The sequence below is a fragment of the Tachysurus fulvidraco genome, chromosome 24 (assembly GCF_022655615.1).
Source record: "Tachysurus fulvidraco isolate hzauxx_2018 chromosome 24, HZAU_PFXX_2.0, whole genome shotgun sequence".
NCBI classification, from domain to species: domain Eukaryota; kingdom Metazoa; phylum Chordata; class Actinopteri; order Siluriformes; family Bagridae; genus Tachysurus; species Tachysurus fulvidraco.
In genome coordinates this window covers 10663709-10677827 of record NC_062541.1, presented here as the reverse complement: position 1 = coordinate 10677827, position 14119 = coordinate 10663709, and the positions used below count along the sequence as shown (strand labels likewise).

At 37.2% G+C, this 14119-nt stretch overlaps 1 protein-coding gene and 1 long non-coding RNA gene across 4 annotated transcripts in view; one reads left to right on the top strand and one right to left on the bottom strand.

Annotated features, from left to right (window-relative positions):
• dlgap3 (discs, large (Drosophila) homolog-associated protein 3) overlaps positions 1–14119 on the bottom strand; it is a 143014-nt gene that overhangs the window by 42020 nt on the left and 86875 nt on the right. The window contains exon 1 of one of the 3 annotated variants that reach the window (XM_027175944.2): positions 3551–3683. The exons of the other annotated variants lie outside the window; for them this stretch is intronic. The gene's annotated coding sequence lies outside the window, so the exon portion shown is untranslated. Of the gene's footprint in view, positions 1–3550; positions 3684–14119 lie in introns of those variants that run through there. 3 annotated transcript variants of the gene reach the window in all.
• Positions 4061–7689, top strand: LOC125140164. Its single transcript, XR_007139406.1, has 4 exons — positions 4061–4123; positions 4915–5024; positions 5629–5712; positions 7388–7689. It is a non-coding gene; the product is annotated as an uncharacterized LOC125140164 (long non-coding RNA).

The window sequence follows — 14119 nt, the reverse complement described above, 5'->3', positions numbered from 1 at the left end:
AGTGAGTGGAGGTTGTAGAGCACTCATGGGTGTATGGTGGGTGGTGGTGATGGAAATGAGCTCATAATAATCCTTGTACTCTATTGTCTCTTTCTTTCAAACTCATCTCTGCTTTCATAAAAGGAGCTAATGAGAGAGCAGAGCTTTTGGCTGTAAGGGCACATGCAGGACAGCTGGACAGGGAGAGATAACAAGAACAAGAGAAAGAGAAAGGAGAGCACAGCGCAGCACGGGGAGGGAGAGATGCTGAAAACTGCACGGTGATGAGAAGAGATTGATGGAGTACCATTAATTCCTGCTCTTCAAATTTCCTGCCTACTATACCTGTCCTCTGCCATTCATGCTCGATTTGGCCTTGTGGGGATGCACCAGTACGTCAATTAACTCAGAATGTGAAGGCAAACAATGTATGAGTAAGAGAGAAAGCGCCGACAACTCGGGGTAGTTCAGTATGTAGTAACTCACGGCACAGCTGATGACAAGCTGCTTTGTGACAATGTCTATTGTTAAATAAAGAAAAAAAACTATTATTAGAAGCAGTGCAATAACTACTACTCAGCCACAAAGAAACACTGCAGTTAAGTCATGAGATACTAAGCAAGTTATGTTGTTCCTCACACAGTAATGTCATCCTTTTGGTGTTCAGCAACTTCAGCCATAGTTACTCTTTTGTTGTTGTTGTTGTTGTTGTTGTCCTTAAGCTGCTCCCTGTTTGTTTAAAGGTCGCCACAGTGGATCATCATATCTGCATATTATGATTTTGTACAGGCTTTTACATCAGATGCCCTTCCTGATGCAACCTTCCAATTTTATCCAGGCTTGAGACCGGCACGGAGAGTTAACCCATAATCTCCTGGGCTGGTTAAACCTGAGCTGTAGCGGTAAGAGTGCAGGATCCTACTGCTGGACTAGAATGGACAAGAATGCAAAACCCCACCCAGACAATAAGTCAAGTGCAGGGTTAAACCAGGAGTAGCAAGGTGTCAAAACTACCCACTACATGGCCACATCACCCACTTAAAAAAAAGTCAATAGAACATGAATAGACAATATTCATGGTGATATCAGTGTATCACTGCATGTCAGTGCTGAAGTGATTTTGAGACTCACACAATCATCCTGTAAGTTGGAGTCGGAGGCAGACAGAGTAGAATCCATATGTGGTGGTTATTAAACACAGAGCAAAGAAATCCAAAACATGAGCAAAGGCAAACTAAAAAAAGAGTCCAATAGCACAAAAGAGACAGGCCACATAGCAAACAAAACCACAAGACAAGATAAACACTAGTCAAAGAAACAAAACAGATTTGGGACATTAACAGGTAATGAACAATAAAGCAATAAAAGGCTCGGGATGTGGAAACTAATCGCAATACTTTGCACTGGGGTTAAGAAGTTTACAAACCTGGAAGTTGCCCTTGACCCGGACGTCGCTCAATATTTGGGTGAAGGCTCTATCTGACGGGGTGGAGGGGTAGTGGCAGATTTAATTATTACCCTAACACTTAAGAAAACTCCTAGGAATTGATTCACCATGATCCAACATAACAGGCACTGATTTGTCTGCGGTTAGTGGGCATATTGCAGGTATATTTATGTCCCAAGCTCCTAGGGTTAGTAAATCATTAGCCTATTTTTTGTAGATAATAATGTTGCACCTGTTTTTAACCACAAACCTTTAGTAAATCATGGAGTCAGTTGTAAGTAAAGCCCTTTTTGTGAGCATGGCTTCAGGCTTCTCCACCCAATCCCTGCAACATACTGTTTTACATTCACACTGCATCTCTGCTTACACACACATACACACTGGCCTTAGCCAAGTGGAGCTGAGTCCAGAATCGGTAAAAAAAAAAAAAAAAAAAAAAAAAAACATAGAACATGGTGCTGAGGCTATTTCACAAAATCTAATCTGTTCTGAAAATGTAATCATTGTAACCATGAATCACTCTGCACTGTTAGCCAATGGCATCGTAATGTAGTGTGTGAAGCATAGGAAAATAGAGAGGAGGAGGAGTCATGCATTATTCACATCATTCTAACAGTATTTTCGGATCACATTGACAGGAACATGACAGAGCTTTTTACAGGCCCACGTTAACATACACTCATGCATACAAACACACATTCGAGAAACTGTAGACACAGGAACCTCCCACAAGTACAGCACAACACAAAGAGTATATATGAAATGACGTCCACTTTTTACAACATACAATGTTATCTGCTTTAGAAAATGCTTGGAATCATAGAGGTTCATAGTGTAGTATGTACTTAAACATTTCAAGACAGCAAAAGCATAGAGTGCATGAAAGGGACAAGTGTGAGCTTGTGGCATTGTGTGTGTGTGTGTGTGTGTGTGTGTGTGTGTGTGTGTGTGTGTGTGTGTGTGTGTGTGTGTGCATGCGTGCGTGCGTGTGTGCTAGCATCTGTGTCACTTAGGACGGACAACCGCTCATGTGGCAACAAACTAGGATAGCGCACTCATTCTTGTGCGAAGTGTAATAATGCATAACTGACTGAGTGCAAAACATTGTGCCAAATCAGTGGCTGCAGACTCCATTACTGCTGCTTGACTGCAAATCCCAGATCTAGTTTTCAAACTTCTTGTTATTCGAGGCAACTTTCAGAAAAATTTCTTCTTATTAAATTGTTTGAAGTGTAGTCAGGAGACGTTTCTCCTGATTGTTTTGCTTGGTGACTTATGAATATCTTGCGCAGTTCAGCAAAATGATGCGCAACACTGATTGTGTTTACAAGCATATAAATGTGCAAATGCATGTATATAAATATGTAAATGTAAATATTTTATTTATTATGAATTATGATTCTCAATGCACTGTTTACATGAATGGTAAACTCAAAGCTCTGTCAGTCTGTTTCCATGAATTCGAAAATTGAACCTCTGTCAAAAATCTGTTGACGTGCCTTAATTTCTAAACTTTGACAGAACCTGTTTACCTATAACTGAAACCTCTTTCATCATCAAATCTCTCATAAATATCTTTACAAATCCCCTGAACTGTTCTGTTGAAAATCTGTTTAGATGAACCCTGAACACACAGCTCTGTCAAAATCCATTTACCTGTAACTCCAAACTCTGCTTACATGAATTCTTTCCACTCAAACCACATTTTTGCTCATATGAAGAACTGCATTCATTAGCAATATTATCATAAAAACAACAACAATATACAGTAAGCCTCAGCTTTTTGTTCTGAGTAATCTACTGAATGTTTAACATCTTCATACTCGCAATGTTTGTCTTAAATTGTCAGTCTCATAGAACAAATCTCCTCTAAACCTAGACATAATATCCTGGAGTATTCGCCTTCATCTAACTTCTTTTACACGTGTAACAATAAATTGGTGTATGATTAAACAAAGGAGCTGTTTTTGAAGCCACTATATTGATCATCTTGCAGTGGGACACAAGTGCACATGCCCAGAATGTAGAAGATTAGGACATTAAAGGCTATTCAATCATATGTTGGTTTTAAATACACCTACTGGTCTCCTGAGCAGCTCTAGAAAGAGAAAAAAGGCCCCTCACCTGCTCTGGCTTTCCTTCACTGGCTACCAGTCAAATACAGGATTGACTTTGAGGTTTTATTATTTGTATATATCTCTCCATGGCTTTGCACCATGCTACTACATCTCTGAACTTTTGTGAACCTGTTCTGTCTCTGGAGCTCTGGGATCATTTAAACAGCTGTTTTTAACTATTCCACAGTATAGTGGTGAATGGGGTTTAATGGAGACCAGGGATTTTCTGTTGAAGCTCTTTGATTATGGAGCAGCTTTCCCTTTGTATATAAAGGAATCCCTTACAACTGACATGCTGAAATAAATATAAAAAAAGAAAAGAAAAAAAAGAAAAGAAAAGGAAGAAAAGGAAGTAGTAGAAGACAAAGAAGAAGAAGAAGAAGAAGAAGAAAAAGAAGAAGAAGAAGAAGGAGAAGAAGAAGAAGGAAAAGAAGAAGGAGAAGGAGAAGAAGAAGAAGAAGAAGATAAGGAAGAAGAATATAAGGAAGAAGAAGAAGAAGAAGAAGAAGAAGAAGAAGAAGAAGAAGAAGAAGAAACATTTGTTCGTCCAAGCGTTTGAGTCTGTTTTTATGTGGTTGAGGTTTGGTCATTGTATTGCTTCATTTATGTGTAAATGCATACGTTTATATATTTATTTCTGTTTGTCATTATTTGATTGACTTTTGAGAGGACAGAGGTTTGAGGTTGTTTTATGTCAAAGTGAAGACCATTGTAGTCAGTGCAGTCATGTATAATTACTTTAGAAATGAAACAACCTCAAAGGTGACAAAATACAAAGAGTACAGAGTACAGAGAGATGAATGCACCCTGCATGCTAATATTAAAAAAATAAAATGAATATTGACTGCTTTGTAAACATCCTCGTTCATTAATATACCATAAATTAAGTCAGTGTGATTTTTTTTTTTCATAACCTGACACTTATCTTTGATTTTCAGCTGCAATATGCAATCATGACTCAATTGCAGAGCATGGTTATCTCTCACTTATTCATTCGCTCATTATTTCAACAGCTAATGACTCTAATGACTGGCACTGGGCTTTGTCAAAGTGAGCCTCTGGTGAATCTACACTATGATTATTGCTTTCCCTGCAGTCTCCCCTGTAATAAATAATCAGTCAGATTAATAACTTTACTGAAGGCTCAAGAGAACAGATTTTACAAATTGCTCCATATTTCAGTGACACATCATACCAATCTGGAGAGAGCAAGCTCTTCCTGGAAAGCAAGTCATTAGTGAAGTGTTTATTACGGTCCTTTAATGTTTACTAGAAAAAATCGATGTTTGAACTGCAGAGTTCTCAGTAAAAATTCAATTAAAAAGTTTGAAATGCATTTAAACCATAAATGGAACCTTTATTTTATCACAGTGTCCTTATTCTACTGCTACACAAAGGATGGTCTTCCGTAATGTCAAAATCCCACTGCCATCAAGACACTTCTGACCCATCAAGGCAAGGACTCCACAAGACTTCTAAAGGTGTGCTGTGGTTTCTGGTACCAAGAGATTTGCCTCCATATCCCATCGAGGCTTGATCAGATTAAGATATGGAGAATCAGAAGGCCAAGTGAACCCTTTGAACTCTGTCATGTTCCTCAAACCATTCCTGAACAATTTTTGCAGTGTGGCAGGGTGCAATATTCTGCTGAAAGAGGCCACTGCCATTTCCCTTGTCATTACCTTGCAGTGAAGGGGTATACTTTGTCTGTAACAATGTTTAGGCTAGTGGTACAAGTTGAAGAAACATCCACGTAAATCCCAGGGCACAAGGTTTCCCAGAATAACATTGCCTAGAGCATCAGACTGCCTCCATCGACATGCCTTTTTCCCATCTCAGTGCTGTCACACACCCAGCCATCCACTTGATTTAAAAGAAAACATGATTAATCAAAAACAGGTCTCTGTCATCCATTGATCCATTTCTGATGTTCACACACTCTCTTTAGGTGCTTTCAGCAGTGGACAGAGGTCAGCATGGCCACTCTGTCTGCTCAGACACATACAAAGAACTTTGTGTTCTGACACCTTCCTATCATAGCCAGCATTCATTTTTTAACTTTTAACTTTTGTCCACGTTTTGTAGGTATTAACCACTGCATCCCAGGTCACCGCTCAAGACTGCTGTTCCGCTGACGCTGTATCCCAGTCATCTAGCCATCACAGTTAGGTCAGATACTTAAAATTTTCCTGCTACCAATACATCCACTTTAAGAACTGATTGTTTATTTGCTACATAAAGTATCCTGGTTTTGATGTTATGCTTGATTGGTGTATAACTAATTCGATGACCTCTGATATTTCTGGGACAGTTTTTGAATATTGTCTCCCTACAACAATAAGACAGCTCTCTGAAATGCACAACAGTTTACAAGCTCCAATATGTTCAATAATACTTTCCCTGTGCAGACTGCAAGGTTCTGAATAAATCTATGCACAACAGTAATTGCTTATCACAAAAAAAATGCAAAACGTGGCCTTCAAAAAAAAAAAAAAAAACACGGGAGGTGGCCTGTACAAATCGTAGTATGCATGAGAGACACATTACAAGTTCAAGGTTGAGAGTGAAAGCTAAAGTGCACAGATGAAATTGCCCACTTACTTTTATATTTACACTAAAATTTAATTCTTAAAAACATTATTTCCCAGACAATATTAAGGGGGCCTTCCACTCAGAATAACCACACTACACTGTTTCAAAAGAGGAATCAACACTTTTTAAATTCTAGAAATGAACCCAGCCATTGCAGTAAGTGGGCACTAGTTTCAGAAATTAAAAACATTTCCCTGTGCCCCCTGTAGCCTCAGACTACAAAAAGTGTTGCTATTGTGGTTTAATGCTGTTGTAATTCACCCATGTCCAAGTACTGTAGATTTCCTGTCAGCTCCAGTCTGACCATTTTCCTCCAGACCACTATTATCAACAAGATGTTTTGTTTTCTAAACATTCAGTTAACACTAGATACTGTTAAAAATACAAAAAAAAAAAAAAAATTGAGAGAGAGATTTAGCAATTTGTGAAAGATTAGCAGTTTCTGAATTACTCACACTAGCTTGTGTGGCACCAATAACCATTCCACGGTAATATCTTATATTTTCCTCACACCGACATTTAAATTAACCAAAACCATTTATCTGCATGATTGGGATGGATGGATGGATGGATGGATGGATGGATGGATGGATAGATAGATAGATAGATAGATAGATAGATAGATAGATAGATAGATAGATAGATAGATAGATAGATAGATAGATAGATAGATAGATAGATACTTTATTGATACTGAAGGAAATTCAAATATACAAATATGATGACATTTACGATTTCACTGTTGCTGTTGTGAATGTGTATGTACATAAATATATAGAATTACTTTTAACAAGCACTATAGCTTTAAATACCATGTTAATTGAATGTATCTTCAAATAACAAATACTTTTATCACAGCTCACTGAGCAAATTTTTCTGATATTTAAAATCCCAAACACCCAAAACAAAAAAGAAAGCTCTCCAAGCAATGCTTGAAGCCAGTAGATTACCATAGTACTACCGTAGCACAGATTAACAGTTAGTAATAGATGCCTTGACAGGCTTTCATGTTCTAATATGCAAGGCACTTGCTAAATTTGGCACGGGGTTGAAGCTGTTTAAACAGGACTTCATAATGACATTGACATTTATTCTGTATATTTAGTATATCAAGCAATTTATAATTTATTATTTAAAAATGGCTTTCAAAGAAGATTTCATGTCAGATGACATTAGGTGCTCTTAGAACATCATTAGCATCTTTTGCCAAATGTCCCATTTCATTTATTTTTTTTGTTTGAAACCATTTAAGAACTCACAGTCGTACAACAAATGTGTACAGCACACCAGAAGAAGTGTTCAGCCTGATGGAGCGGACTGCAACATGGCATGATGGATGTTGAGGAGCTGATACATGTCAAGCTCAAGAGACAGACATAAATCATTGCAGAGAGGGTGAAATGACTAAGAAAGAAAGATCAGAGATTGATATGAACTAAAGGAAAGATACAGCAAGTCTATTAATTCATAATCACATGACCAGAGTGAGAAAATAGAAATAGCAAAAATTGGCAATTACATAAATACATATGCCAAATCATCATGGCAAATACATACAAGGCCATATTCAAAGTTTAGCTGGATGAAAGTACAGTATTCTATATGCTCATGAATCATTTTGTTGGATCCTGTTAAATTAAGAACAAATTGCGGTAGTTACTTACAACAACAACAACAACAAACAACAACAACAACAATAATAATAATAAATAAAAACAATTGTTCATGCAGCAATATTTTTGAGTTTTATTGAATGTATTTAATGTTCTTTTAAATGCTCATGATCTAATTTATATATCGTCATATTAATCTGTCTCTCTTTTTAATTAAATGTTTTAATTGTCTTTTGTCTTTTGCAGCTGACAATAAAAATCTGCTTTGATCATTAAAAATGATCTGCTTTTTCAGTCAGCATTTTCTATCCCTGATCTATTTTTTTCCCCTTAGGTTTAAAGTGCTTGTGTTTCAAGGCAGTGCTATTAAGATTGAAATGTGAACTACATGCAGCTCATTTTAATAATCAAAATGGAGTAACTAGAAAATCAGCTTAAGCACCACTCAAGCAATTTAGAATACATTCCAGGAATAAATGTTAACAAAACATTTCACCTTAGCTCAACTAATCTGCACAGGAATTAAAGTGAATATGAGTAACGTGGGAGAAAGCGGTTAATATAAGAAAGCAAACTGGACAAAACCTAGAATAATGTGCAAAGCTAATTTTATACTGCTTTTCACACCGGTCATTGATAAGACAACTGCAAAGATAATCTGGAAGAACAATCAATACTTGTCCTTTTGCACTTCTATCCGCTATCCTCTCGCTATCACAGCAGTTTGAATAGAGTCATCACTGTTTAGAAAATCTTTTATCCCTCTCTTCAATTCATCCATTTGTACTATCTCCATGTTTTACAGATAAGGAGGCACAATGTATTTGTCATTAAAACAGAGACTATGAGTTAAAAAAAAAAACTCTGGAGGGGATAAATAAGAGAAGTAGGGAAAAGAAAGAGAGAAAGAAAAGAAAGAGAGAGGAAGACGGCTCCCTAGGCATATTTTTTTCTCCAGTTAAGCAGGTCCAGAAGTAAATCGTAAAGTAGTCACTTTTTACAGATACAAATGAGTACATTAGCATAGCAGAGTCTGCCCTTTGGAAAACAGACAGCAGATTATTTATCCACCTCCTTTCATGTTTATACTGCACTGCAATGTGTACACTTTTGTGTAATTCTTTTTTAGAAATGTGAAATAGTGAGTGAAATTTCATGTCCACAGATTTTACCTTATCCCAAGACATAATATGATTTCACAGAGAAATTAAATAAAAGGTAAAGAGATTTGTCCTAGGCACTACATGCATGAAGGCATCTTGCTGATAGAGCTTTTCTGTTAAACAATCATGGCTCACAGTATTCGCCGCAGTGTAACATATTCAAATGCAAAAGCAATATGCCACTAGTATAAGGACATTAAAAACATTGTAGTATGATTTTCTAGACTTTCTAACCCTATCCCTCACCCTAGCACCAAGATAGTTGGAAAATCCAAAAACAAACAAAAAACATAGCCATAAAAATAGTAGCTGATGTAATCATAATGTGATGTGTGGCACAGAAATCGGTCTATTTATCCACGGGGCAAAGCAGGTCAAAATTGAGCGTCTCCTCCTCCAGTGACACTGGGTGAATTCATTCTGATAGACTATGAATTTTTTGTCTGGAAGCTGAAAATAAAGTTCAACAAACAAATTTAGTAGCTATGCCATATTTTTATGATCATGACACAAGGATAAATACGAGGCTCAAGATCACACTACTGGTATGTTTAACTGAGCTAACAGAATATTCTTGATATTTTTGCAAGAGGTCACCTGTTAATTAGTGGTGTCGTTGCAAAAAAAGTGTTTGGAGTACAAGGAATAAATTATCTGGTATGGCTGCTTTCGTATCTAATCAAATGAGCTTCTCTCATTACCTTATTTTGTAATGAAATACAAAAGTACTCACCGCTTAGAGATCTACTGTAAATGCTTTTGAGGGAGTTCACTCATGTGAGAGTCACTGGGACTTTATATTTAGTGACTGTGATATATAACTGCATAGTAAAATAGATTAATTATAAAGAAATCACATAGTTCATGCAACTGTGGAGTCCTTATCTCTTGCTAAGTTCTACAGAGCATCATAGAGACCATAGATTAACATAATTCTTAATTTTTTTGAGAAATGTTCAATAGTAATTGTGTAAGGCTCTGCTCTGCTAGGATTGATTTGAATGTGGTGTCCAAATGTGGTTTCCCAATGTCAGCATAATTTTGATAATAATTCTGGTCCAGACACCGGTTTTATGAAGATATGGAATAAATCATTGAACATTTTGCTTGGATCCCTGAAAAGAACGCTAGACAATGCTGATTCTGATGTAACACAATGTATTAATGTAATGAAGTAGACAGGACAATGAAGGGTGTGGATAACACACACACACACACACACACACACACACACACACACACACACACACACACACACACACACACACACACACACACACACACACACACACACACACACACACAAACACAAATATAAAAACACACACACTGCTGAGACAGTAATTCTGTGTTGCTATTCAAAAGGTCTTCTGCAGTCCTGAAGCGGTTCACTTTACTTAGTTTCAGCTACTTCATTTTATCTATTTATTATTCAAGAAAACGTTGTGTAAAACCGAGGCAAATTCAGTCTATGTAAAGATTTTGTAAAGGTCCCGTATTGAAGGGTAGTGCATTTTCCCGATACTCTTATCAACTGACATAAACTAACACAAACACAACCCAGATTTTACCGAACTCTCCAGAGAGCTCAGCTTTGGACAATGGCCAGATGATATGGTTAAGTTTAACAGATAAGCAGTGTTTGTGACAATAGTGGATTTTCATAATGACAGCACAGGTCTCCAAAACAATGTGCCATACTCATTTGCTCCAAAAGGATACAACATGCTCTCTCTCTTATATTATATTATATTATATTATATTATATTATTTTATATTATATTATATTATATGAGAGAGAGAGAGAGAGAGAGAGAGAGAGAGAGAGAGAGAGAGAGAGAGAGAGAGAGAGAGAGAGAGAGAGAGAGAAAGAGAGAGAGAGAGAGAGAGAGAGAGAGAGAGAGAGAGAGAGAGAGAGAGAGAGAGAGAAAGACAGATAATCCTGAATCTGAATCTAATATAATTCCCTGCTTACACCTTTGTACTATAGCTGAGGTGTGTTTCACAATTTTTTATCCAAGTCAGAATACACTGCATCGGTAGAAAGTCTTTATTCATAATTACTTGTGGCATCAACAAAAATCCCTGGATTAGTCATTACAAGACTGTCTTACAGGCAATTCTGATCATTCAACTGTGCGAATACATTATATAAATACCTTAATATATTATGCCATGTAGACTCTCAAAAATTTTATTCTACAAATCAGTTATAAGAACATACGCATGGGCGGTCTATACCCAGCACTTGATCCTCTGCCATTGCCTGCCAAATTCTGCCATTTTTCTATAGCAAGTGACTTGGTTAATTGTCTTGGTTACCAAGGTGATCTGTTTCACTTCAAGCTTCAGACTGATTCTGTACAATTCTCTTGAAGAAGGAATGATACAAGACAAGAAAACGCAAGAGGAAAAGAGGTTTCTTCAGTAAAAAACTGAAATAGAAACATGATTAAGAAAAGTAAATAAGTCAATGAAAGGAGAATGTCAGCCATTATTCACCTTCGTGTGGTATTTTTCACCACCATGACTTCAGGGTTCATGCTATTACAAGCTCTCAGTAGAAGAAATGAAGTGTTATTTTTTTTTTTATCTTAGATAACCATTTTTTATATTACAAATGGAAAACATTTCGTATTACAAAAATAAGTGCTTTACAAAGCTTATACAGTCCACTCTAAGTCGTGTGTGGTTTATGAAGCAAATGTCACGTAATTACATATGTGACTGTGGTGCTATAAACAAGCAATCAAGCAAACAAGATTCTAGTCACAGTGACAGTCATGAGGTGACAATATGATATAATATTTTCCAGAGTAAATTCTTGTCATACATCCGTCATTCCCTAGGACTTTCTCACCAAGTCCCCGCTACACTGACACTGCTTCCAAACTGTCAGTTACCCAGTGTTCATTGAACTATAGTTTCTGTTACTAGCATTCAGTTTCAGCCCTCCAACATGGCAGAGATGACTAGTACACTTACACCACTGAGAGAGGCAATGTTAACCTTGAAGAAGGTTCACTGTGACACTCGAGTAGCAGCCTCTAATTAATAATGATAAATAGAGATGATCAAATCACCACAGTTAGCCAATGAAGAACCATGGTGCATGTACCATGGGCCATAACAACAAACCCTCAGCAGGTTTCCTTTCACAGAATACTGCAAAGACTACTGATAAAAAAAAACAAAACAAAACACAGGTTTAAACAGCCAACAATATCTGTGAAGCACGATTATTGCTAGGGCAAGTAAATTTTCCACACATTTTGTTTGAACTGATGACTAACAAAAAAGGCAGACTTTAGAGTATCTTAACTGAGCTCCACACAAGAGAAGGTTTTAGAGGATTTTGATGAAACAGACAGTTTTTGGTGCCAAGTGGAAAGTAGTTTTCTAGTTTCGCCGAAACTTTCGCCCTTTACTCCAGGGCTCTCTTTAACAATGTCCAAAGAGCTACTCTGGCTTATAGGGTAGGGTACACAAGCAGGATAGTTGTCCAGCAGCATGGATTATGCAGACCATAGTTGGCACGATCTTTAAACCATACTTGTGGTAAGAGTCTTTGTATCCCAGCCTAGATGTCCTACTGCCAAGAACGAGGCTTCAGCCAGCTCCATCACAGAGAGGTTGATAGCTGCATAAGATGAATTTCTGAAAGCTGCTAGAGCCGGACTGTCATACACCTAGTAAGAGACTCAATTTCAGTTTTTTATTCTACTTATCAGTCGTCGAAGAACATAGCCATTCAAGATTAGCAAAAAGTTGCTTTGGCTGTGGCTCAGACTGCCATATGTTTATACAGAAGTATAAACAGCTGAGTAGGGACCAGTTCAGCTCCAGCTCTGCCTAATGTACTAGGCTATCTCTGAGAAGCATCTCAAACCCCATTATCCATTCTAGCTACAGCCCCAATCTTCAGGAGTCTGTGGAGCTGTGGAGTCTAAATTTGCAAGGTCAGTAGTGAACCAGTCGATCATGGTAGCAGCACATATTCTCAAGCCAGCAGGTCACCAGGTGACTGGAAATGAGAAAAGCATGAAAGCATTAAGGGAAGACAGACACTGCAAGAGTATGAAATGTGAGTGTTGTACTAAGCGACAGCTTGTCGCTATCTAATGGATAGTTCATGAGAAATATTCATAATTATCAAGACTAGCAAACTAACAAGAAAACCCAACTGAAGCTTGTAGCCACAGGCTTCTGCATGGATCCAAAATGTAAGAAATAAATTCACACTGGATGTGAAAACCAGAAAGGAGCCGGTGGGTCGGCTACCAGATTTGGAGCAGCTATCTGCAGTTACAAGCTGATATACAGGCAGCCTAAGGTGTACATGAGGTCTGATGTTAGATGAGAAAAAAGGGAACAATGGTGTACAGTACAGCGAGTATGCGTGAATGGTCTATGTAATGTATGCATGCACAAGAAGGCATCCAGATAATTCTCACTTCCCCAGGTAGTGAAATTGAATCATGGTTACCTTATAATTTCTGACAAAAAACATAGTTGCTACTAAGAAGGGTAATTTTTCTCCTGGGTAACACATGCTGTGTGATGTACACTCTGTATAGCCCCATATCTCAAAGTCAGAACATTTCGCACCGATTTAAATTGAATCTATATTAAATTGAATCTATATTGAATCACCGATTTAAATTGAATCTCTAAGTAAATGTGTGTGCATTTGCTTACAGTACATACAGGATGTTTTACAAATATATCGATTAATTTTTTATTAAATTCTCTCTCAAAATAGACCCAAAGAGAAAAACTTTGACCAAATGGTTTTGTCAGGTTCTAATAAATTAAACAATTTAAATTATAATTCATACCATATCCTTATACAAAATAATCACAAAAGTCACTCTCAACTTTCTTAATAAGCATGTAACGTTGGGAAGAAATTATAGAAAAGTAATACAATTTAGCCAACAGACTTTCATAAAGTATGTACACATGTGGGCAGCAGTTTGCTTTTAAATTGCAGTTAATTACGGTTATTTTAGTCTCAAGCATTCTCTCACAATCACACACACACACACACACACACACACACACACACACACACGCGCGCAAATACAAACAAGGCTGTTGGGGTTAGACATGGGTCCTATTCAGAATGTTGCAAATTGCAAATGAAAAAAGTACATAAAGCATATTATTTGATATAGCAGGGGCAATGACAAGCCTCAGAAAGAAAGA